Raw genomic sequence first — 10,285 nt, forward strand, 5'->3', positions numbered from 1 at the left:
GTGTCAGAGGCAGTGAGATTGGCACAGGATAGAGTAGAGTTTAGGGCTGTTGTACATATGGTCACTATGAGTTGCAAGCGACTCGACGGCACATAACAACAACAAAAGGAGAATATTGAAGTAATAAGTCATGAAGACTTTTTCATGAACAGGAGAGCATTTAGACTGATTCTGAAATGATGAGAAATACTTTATACACCAATGACTTGAGAATGAATTTATGATGAGATCATCTTAGGAAAGACTGGAGATGGTGAGTGAAACGCACCAACAAACGAGAATAAACTCAAATAAAATAAGATTGGCATGATTAAGTCTCAATTCCAACAATCAATTTTATATTATGGTCTTTAGAAATTCACACTTCAACAAGAAGTGATGTAGAAAATCACAGTACTTCTAAGATTTTTTGGGTCAATCCTAAGGTTGTTAGTCAAATCTTCAATGAAGCTGGAGTTTAATAGCAGCCACACATGCCTGCCTATCTCTTGTATAGTATCTCATTATCAGATATTTCAAATTTAAAACAATAATAAAAAATATATTACTTGACTTTTTTACATATAGATCATTCTGGAAGCTGGGTTTTATGAAGAGGAATGTGGCATCAGGATTGGAGACTCATTCAGAACCTATTTTATGCAGATGATACCATCTTGTTTGCTGAAACTGAGGAGGACCTGAAGCACTTGCTGCAGAAGATCAAGGACTACAGTCCTCAATATGGATTGAAGCTCAGCATTGTGAAGACAAAAACTCTCAACACTGAGCCGATGACAGCACCATGGTAGATGGAGAAGAGATGAGGTTATTAACAGTTACAGTTTGCTTGGCTTCACAATCAGCACTCTTGGCACCAGCAGTGAGGAAATCAAAAGATGAATTGTACTAGGAATATCTGTTGTCAAGGACTTCTCCAGAGTACTGAGAAACAATAATGTCAATCAGGAGACTAAGGTGCACCTAATCCAGGACATGGTCTTCACAATTACTTGCTCTGTATCAGAGAGTTAGACAATGACTAATGATGGAAGAAGAATCTATGCCTTCGCACTGTGGTGCTGGAGAAGGGTCTTGAACACATCATGGACCACCAAGAAAACAAACAGGTGAGTCTTGGACAGGATGAAACCAGATTTTTCCTTGGATGCCACAATTTTGAAGCTCTGTCTCATATATTTTAGGCACTTGGCCAGGAGGTACCTGTCGTTGGAGAAGGACATCATGCTCAGAAGTGTAGAGGGATAACACAGGAAAGGAAGATCTCAGATGAGATGGATTGATACAGTAACTGGGGCAATGAGAGTTTGTGTGTCAGAATTAGTAAAACTGGCTCAGGACATGGCAGGCTTCAGAGCTGCTGTACATACGATGGTGGTGGTTATTGTTAGATGCTGTCAAGTATGACTCACAGCAATCCTATGAACAGTCAACCTGAGCCCTGCCCTATCCTGTGCCATCTTCACCATCTCTGAAACACTCATATTGCTATGGGTTGCAGGTGACTCAATGGCACATAACAATAACAACAATTTTACAGATTAATGATGGACATCTGGCAATTATTCTGGCTATGATGTTTAAGTCTGTATTCCAACTTGTTTAGAAGCATGATTCTAAGTAGTTTACCAGTTATAAAATCATGTAGTTATGTGGCTATGTACTCACGTAATTTGACAATTCCGTAAAGATGCAGGTATCTTCCATTTTTGTTCCCACTTCACATTTGTTCTCTTTCCAAAGAAAGGTGATCCAACATGTTGTTGTTGTTATGTGCCATCGAGTTGCTTGCGACTCATAGCGACCCTATGTACAATAGCGCTAAACTCTGCTCTGTCCTGTGCCAATCTTACTGTCTCTGATACATCCATCCCGATTACCCACCTCATAGAGGGCATTCCCCTCCTGTGCTGTCCTTCCACCTTCCCAAGCATGATGTCCCTGTCCAAGGACCTGTCCCTCCTTAAAACATGTCCAAAGTATGTCAGACGAAGCACCAGACTCCTTGCCTCAAAGGAACAGCCCGGTTTAACCCTCTCCAGGATAAAACTGTTTGTTTTCCTAGCAGTCTATGGTATCCTCAACACTCTTCTCCAGCACCACAGCTCAAAGGCACCAATTCTCCTTCTATCCTCCCTAGTCATTGCCCAACTCTCTGATGCGTAACAAGTGAATGCAAAGACCATGGCATGTATCAGATGCACCTTAGTTTCCAGAGAGACACCTTTGCTCTTCAGTACTTTGGAGAGGTCCCTAACAGCAGACTTTCCCATTGCACTACGTCTTTTAATTTTCTGAGTACTGGTGCCAAGAGTGTTGACTGTGGATCCAAGAAAATTAAAGCTGTAAACAATCTCAATCTCTTAACCATCCATCCTGATGCTGTCAATCGCTCCAGTGATGAGAATCTTTGTCTTCTTGACATTGATCCTCAATCCATATTGAAGGTTGTACTCCTTGACCTTCTACAGCAAGCACTTCACGTTATCCAACATAATGTGAAAATTATTGAAACTATAATTAGTATCACATGCAAGCAAAACACTGCTGAAGATCATTAAAAAACAGCTAGAACAGTACATTAACAGAGAACTGTCAGAAGTTCAAAGTTTATCATTGCTGATGGATCCAGTAAATAATACCAGAAGAGTGTCTACTTTTGCTTCACCGACTATGCAAAGGCATTTGACTGTGTAGATTATAACAAATTATAGCTAACACTAAGAAGAATGGGACTCCCAGAACACTTAATTGTGCTCATGTGAAACCTTTACTTAGACCAAGAGACCTGTGGGAACACTGTAGAAAATTTACTTCATGGTTTAAAATTAAGCAATATGTGTGTCTGTGTTGTATCCTTTCTCTGTGCCAATTCAATCTGTAAACTGAGAAAATTATTTGAGAATTTGGACGGTATGAGGAAGAATGTGGCATCAGGATTGAAGGTAGATTCATCAATAACCTTCGAAATGCAGATGACACAAACTTGATTTCTGAAAATGAGGAGGATTTGAAGCATTTGCTGCAGAAGATCAAAGACTACCTCCTTCACAACATCAAGAAACAAAAATGCTCAACACTGGAGAATAGGCAATATTATGATAGATGGAGAAAAGATTAAAACTATCAATAACTTCATTGTGGATTGTGATTTAAAATCAGTACACTTGGTGCTTCAGGCAGGAGATAAGGGAAATTATTACACTAGGAAAGTCTGCAGGTCAGGGACCTCTCCAAATTATGAGGAACAATTATGTTAATTTGAGAACTAAGGTGCACTTGATTCAGGTCATTGTAGTTTGAATCAATTTCTATGCTGCTTAGAGCTGGACTATGACCAAGAATGACAGAAGAAGAATTGATGCTTTTGAGTTGTGGTGTTGGAGAAGAGTACTGAATATACTATGAACTGTCAAAGGAACAAACAGATATGAACCTTCTTTGTAGAGAGAGTGTTCTTTGGAGGCAAAGATTATAAAACTTCATCACCTATATTTCAAGCATGATACTAGGAAAGGCTACTATTTGGAAAGGGGCATCATGTTTGGGAAGGTGGAGGAACAGTGAAAGGAAGAACTTCACCTGGTGGATTGACAGTGATTGAAGCATTGTACTTGAGTGTGTCAAAGATTGTGAGGATGGCACAGGATAGGACAAGGTTCAGATCTGTTGTTCATGGGGTTGCTGTGAGTCATACTGAACTCAACAGCACCTAACAACAACATCTCCCAGTTCGTAATCTGATAATGTTGTTTCTGTTAGGTGCCATCAACTTGAGTGTGACTCATATGGACCTTATAATTGGCAGGTCTGAACCCCATCCAAGAGCCATTGTAACAGTCACCATGTCAATCCACCTGGTCGAGGGTCTTTCTCTCCTTCTCCGACTCTTCCCTCCTAGCGATATGCCTAATATATGTCTCATATGCCTATCATTCCTGCCTCCACTCTGGCTGCACTTTCTTCAAGACATATTTATTTGTTATTTGGCCTTCCATGGGATGGTCAGCACTCTTCTCCAACACCACAGCTCAAAGACAGAAATTTTTCTTCTGCCATCCTTATTCATTGTCCAACTCTTAGATAAATAGGAAATGATCAGAAAGACTATGGCCTCAATCTGACTCACCTTAGTCCTCAAACTGACATCATTACTCCTTGATAATTTGGACAGGTCCCTAACTGCAGACTTTTCCAGTCAATGTATCTCCTGATTTCCTAACTGCTTGTGCCCAAGTGTTAATTATGGCTACAAGTAAGATGAAGTTTTTGACAGTTTCAATCTTTTCTCTGTCCATCATTATGTTCAGTAGTAAGAATCTTTGTTTTCTTGACATTGAGATGAAATCCATACTGCTGCATTCTTTGATCTTCTGCAACAAGTGCTTCACATACTCCTCATTTTCAGCAAGCAAGATTATGTCATCTGCATAATGAAGGTTATTGATGAGTCCCCCTCCAATCTTGATGCCACGCTCCTCTACATAGAGTCCATCTTCTCACACATGTGCTCAGCATACAGATTAAATAGGTATGGAGAGAGAATACAACTGTGATGCACTCCCTTCCTAATTTTAAACTATGCAGTGTTCCTCTTCCTTGTTTGGTGAGAACATTGTTCTAAGTGTTACAGCACTTGTCTGTCAGTTTGCTGTACTTAGCTAACTTGGGTTTGCTATGATACTGAAAGCTATGCCACTGGTGTTTCAAATGCTATAAAAGTTGTCCATGGTGGACAGGTTTTAGTATAGCTCCCAGTTCAAGACAGGATAGGAAGCATAATTGGCCATTCACTTCTTAAATAAGAGGACTTTGAAAACTCTATGAACACTAGAGGAACAAGGATAGTTATAGTAGCGTAGTGGTAAAGTTGAGACTGGAAGCCAGTTTAAATTAAGAAAAACAATGACAAACATTGTTTAATAATTGGAACACAGAATGTATGTAGCTTGAATGATGGAAAACTGGAAATTGTTAAAAATGAAGTACAACGCATGAACATCAATATGCTAGGCATTAGTAAGATGATCTGGACCAGCTTTGGCCACTTTGAATAAGATGATCATATGGTATACTACACTGATAATGAAAAGAGAAGAATAGTGTTGAGCTCATAGTCTAAAAAGTCAATTTCAACTTCTATCCTGAAATATAATATTGTGTGAGTGATAGGACAATATCCTTATACATACAAGTAAGACCCATTAAACCACCATTATTCAAATATAAGCTCCTATATCTAGTGTCAAAGAGGAAGAAATTGAGAACTTTTACCAAATCTTGCATTTTGAAATTGACTGAACATGCAATCAAGACACATTAATGGAAATTGTTGACTAGAATTAAAAAGTTGGAAACATTGAAGAAGTAATAGTATTTGGCAAATCATTCCCATACATTGTATTTTGTAAAATTAATCATCACTGAACTATGTCAACCATTAGAGTGTGAAACCAAGTTTCTCTTTGGAGGTGAGGATTTCAAAGCTCTCTCTAACATACTTTGGTCACATTGGCAAAAGGGACCAATTCTTGGAGAAGGACATCATGCTTGGAAGAATGGAACGACAGCACAGGAGAGGAAAAACCTGAAAGAGATGGATTAATAACAGAACCTAAAGGAATGGGGTGTGTCAGAATCAGTGAGACTGGCTCAGGACAGGGAAGGCTTCAGAGATGCTGTACATAAAGTTACTGTGAGTCGCAGATCTACTCGACAGCACATAACAATTACAACAACAAACCCCTCCTTTCATGGCCAAATTTTCCCCATTACCTTTACCCCCTCTCTCTGATGATTAAATTGTACAACCCTGTGATTTTCTCCCTGCCCACCCTCACTCACCTACTCCCATCTCTATCCCCCACATTCTCCCATACATGTTTTAATAGTTATCCTATTTTTACAATAATGGTCTTATGAAGTATTTGTCCTTATGAGACTGAGTAAGTTCATTCAGAATAATGCTCTCCAGTCACTCCTAAGTTATGTAGTATTTTTCTTAATTGTTGCTCCTGAATGACGTGTAGTATTCCATTGTGTGAATAAACTACAATTTTTCAATTCATTTAGATTTTGGTTGGATATTTGTGTTATTTCCACATTCTTGTGATGGTGAATAATGCTGCTATAAACATTGTTGTACAAATCACTGTTTGTGTCTCAGTTCTAATTTCCTTGGGGTATATTACTAGCAGTAGAATTGCTAGTTCATATGTAATTTCCGTTCTATTTTTTAGAAAATACTTTAAAAACTGCCATAAGGCAGTTTGCCTTATGGAGTGATTGTACCATTTTACAATCCCACCAATAGTATATGAGAATTCCTATCTCTCCACATCTTCTCCAACACTTATTGCTTGCTCTCCTGTTAAACTTTGCCACTGCTACTGGGATAAGATAATATCTCCCCTTGTGGTTTTGATTTGCATCTCTCTTTTTGCCAGTGAGTTTTATAATTTTTTCATGTACCTGCTATCTGAATGTCTTCCTCTGGTAAAAGACTTTTCCATGTCTTTTGTCCATTTTGTAATTGGGTTATTTATCTTTTTTTGTCCTGGAGGCCCAGTAGTATTCTGTACACTTTTGTTATGAGATCCTTGTTTGAGACGGTATTGCCAAATATTTTTTCCTCCCAATCAGTAAGTTTTATTTTCACTCTATTGGAAAAAGGGGGGGTTTAATGCACACAAGGATATAATCTTTAGGAGGCCCTATTCAATTTAATTCTATCCTGGTTATGCATTTCTGGCTGTATTTGTCAGCCTCTTTAGTCTACCATAGGCTAGGTCTTTTACGTTTGGTCTCACTTTATCTCTTATGATCTTTATGGTTTCAGGCTTTACCTCTAGGTCTCGGATCCATCTTGAGCTAGTTTTTGTGTATGGTGTGAGATGTGGATCCTGCTTCAGCTTTTCACAGGAGCAATCCAGTTTTTCTAGCACCATTTATTGAAGAGGTTGTCATTTCCCCATTTGATAATTTTTGTTTAATTGTCAAATGTCAGTTGACCATAGATATATGAGTTAAGTTCTGGGTTTTCAATTCAGTTCCATTGGCCTATACACCTATTGTTGTACCAGTACAATGCTGTTTTGGTTATTACAACTCTGTATTAGGTCTTGAGATCAGGGACATTCTGCTAGAATAAATTTAGTTACATCTCTATGTTTAGCTCTCTCATCACAATGTAATAACCTTATGACTTATATAATTACAGGCTTAAAGAAAGTGATCTCAGAGTTGAAAAAGGTTAACAGAAATAGAATGAAGTAGTGCACTTAGTAGAAAAGTTTGATTAAGACTTGGTTAAGTGATGTTCACTTCCTGTTAGTTTCAGTACTACATGACAGTTTACAGATTCCATTTTAACATTGTCAAGTTATTTCTATTCCCCAACCTCTAAGAACCATGCTTAAGTGAGGATTATGACCAAGATAATTAAGTGTTCTTAATAATTAAGTGTTCTTAACAGACATATTTAGGGAGCTCTGGTGGTCTAGTGGCAATAAGTTGTACAAAACCCAAAGGCACACAGTCCTAGGCTATCAGATTCTCCATGGGAGAAGGATAGGCAATCTCCTCCTGTCCGATTAACTGCTTCTGAAACCTGCCAGATGGTCAGCTGTGGGTTATTTCCAATGCTACAGTACCCAACAACAACAATAACAACAGCTATCTTTAACTTAATTCTTCATCTTCAGCCAAAGATCCCACTTCTTGCTCTTATTTGTTGTTGTTAGGTGTCACTGAGCTTATTCCAGGCCATAACGACACAATAGACTACAGAAAGAAACTGTCCACTTATACACTATCTTCACAATCTCTACTGTGTTTTAGTCCATTGTTCCAATAATGTGACTTTGTCTCGTAGGGAGTTTTTATCACCTTTCCTGATCCTCTTGTCTTTCCAAGTATAATATTCTTTTTCAAGGACTTGCCCCTCCTAATTACATGACCAAAATATATGAGATAAAGTCTCATAATCTTTGCCTAAAAGCAGTACTGTGACTTTACTCTTATCTTCTTTTTTTAAATTTTGCTTTTAGAGTTTTTAATCAAAGTTTATAGACAACTTGGATTTCCATTCACTCATTGTTGCACATTTTCCTCCCTGCCCACTCTCACCCCGAGTTCATTTTTCTCTTTGGGAAAAAAAATTATTTCCTTGTTATACAATCCTCCACCCCCCAGTCCACTTTACTATGCAGCTCTTATACCAAACTCTTGTCACGCCAATAATACCTAATCATAGATTCCTTTTATATAGTTCTCTCTCTCATCTGTTTCAATGCCATGTTCATTATTTATCCCCTCTTTTCATAGTTTTCCCCCAAACCTCATGTCAGTCCTGTTTTGTAACAGTATGCAGTATTTGTCCTTTTGTGACTGAGATATTTCACTCAGCATAATATCCTCCATGGTCACCCATTTTGTATTATATTTCACTAATTCATTGTTTTTCAGTGTTGCATTTAAAAAATAATATTCCATTGTGTGAATATACCACAGCTTCTCTAGCCATTTATTTGTTGATGGACACTTGGGTTGTTTTCAACTGTTAATGTGAACAAAGCAGCAATAAACATGGGTGTACATATATCTGCTTGGGTGACAGTTCTGATTCCTTTCGGGTACATTCGCAGTAGTGAAATTACTAAGTTAAATGGAATTTCTATTTCCAATTTTTTGAGAAAGTACCACACTGCCTTCCAGATTAGTGTGCCATTTTACACTTTCATTACCAGTGACAAAAGAAAGGTTCTAGTTCCTCCACAACCTAGCAGCATTTATTGTTTGCTGCTCTGTTGAATTTTGCTATTCTTACTGGAGTGAGATGATGTCTCATAGTTGTTTTGATTTTCATCTCTCTTAAAGTTTTTTAACACTTTCTCATGTGTTTGTTCACCATCTGAATGTCTTCTTTGGTGAAGTGTCTGTTAATATCTTGTGCTCATTTTTCAATTGAGTTGTTTACATTTATCTTGTTGTGGCACTCAAGTATTCTATAAATTCTAGATATAAGTCCCTTATCAGACATGTCATTGCCAAATATTTTTTCCCCCAGTCTGTGGTTTCTTCTTTTACCCTGTTGGAAAAGTTTTTTGGATATGCAAAGAGATTTTCTTCTTAGAAGGTTCCATTTAACTATTTTATCCACTCCTCGTTGTAGGTTTTCCAGGATGCTTGGAAGACTGTGTTGTGGATTAGGGCTTCTAGAGTTCTCCCAAGTTTTTCTATAATAAAGTTTATAGTCCTTGGTTTTAGTCCTAGGTCCTTGATCCACTTTGAGTTGTGTGTGTGTGTGTATGGAGTAAGTTGTGGATCTTGCTTCAGTTTCCTACAGATAGTTTCCCAATTTTGCCAACACCATTTGTTAAAATGGCTGTTGTTTTTCCACTTAACTGATTTCATCTCTTTGTCAAAAATCAGCTGACCATAGGTAGATGGCCTGATTTCTGGGTTCTCAATTCTATCCCATTGACGTATGGGTCTGTCATTGTACCAGTACCACACTGTCTTGACCACCACAGCAATGTAGTAGGATTTGAAACCAGGGAGTGAAATGCCTCCTACCTGGTTTCTCTTTTTAAGGAATAATTTGCTGATTCGGGTCTTTTCCCATTTCAAATGAAATTAGAGATTTCCTTTTCCATCTCGTTGAAGAATGGAATTGGTATTTGTATTGAGATTGCATTGATGGTGTAAATTGCCTTTGGTAGGATTGCCATTTTCCCAATATTGAGTCTTCCTATCCACAAGCAAGGTATATTCTCCCAGTTCTCCAGGTCTCTTTTTTTTTCTTGTAGTAATGTTTGTAATTTTCTTTAAAAAATCCTTTGTGTTTCTGGTTAAATCTACTCCCAAGTATTTAATCTTGTGGTCACCTCGGATAACAGCAAAGAGGCTTCTTTCAGGTAACCAGGCAAAACCGGCCAGAGAAGGGAAGACAGGAAGCTGCGCACTGGGGAAGGTCACCTTGGATAACAGCTAAGAGGCATTTTCCTGCGGCCCTCGGGCCAGAAAGGAAAACATAATCTACACAGGAGTTCTACAGGACACGTCACCTTCCTTTGGAGACAGTAAAACTAAACTTAAGAGACACTGGTGAAAAGGGGAAAAAAATGTCAGCAGTTGACGTGTTTGGAATCACAGAAGCCAAGAAAGCGTAAGATACAAGCTGTCATATCATGGGTTGGACAATGGAAGATATTTTCTGAAGGGACTTGGCAGACATGAAGGGTTATCCTGGTGGAGGGTGGAGCTGGGAAGTAAGTAGGTCAAG

At 38.3% G+C, this 10,285-nt stretch overlaps 1 pseudogene; it reads left to right on the plus strand.

Moving 5' to 3' along the window:
• Positions 1-10,285, plus strand: part of LOC102863471 — a 150,414-nt pseudogene that overhangs the window by 55,510 nt on the left and 84,619 nt on the right.

Source organism: Elephantulus edwardii, unplaced genomic scaffold (assembly GCF_000299155.1).
Source record: "Elephantulus edwardii isolate Elephantulus edwardi_28Jun2011 unplaced genomic scaffold, EleEdw1.0 scaffold00277, whole genome shotgun sequence".
NCBI lineage: Eukaryota > Metazoa > Chordata > Mammalia > Macroscelidea > Macroscelididae > Elephantulus > Elephantulus edwardii.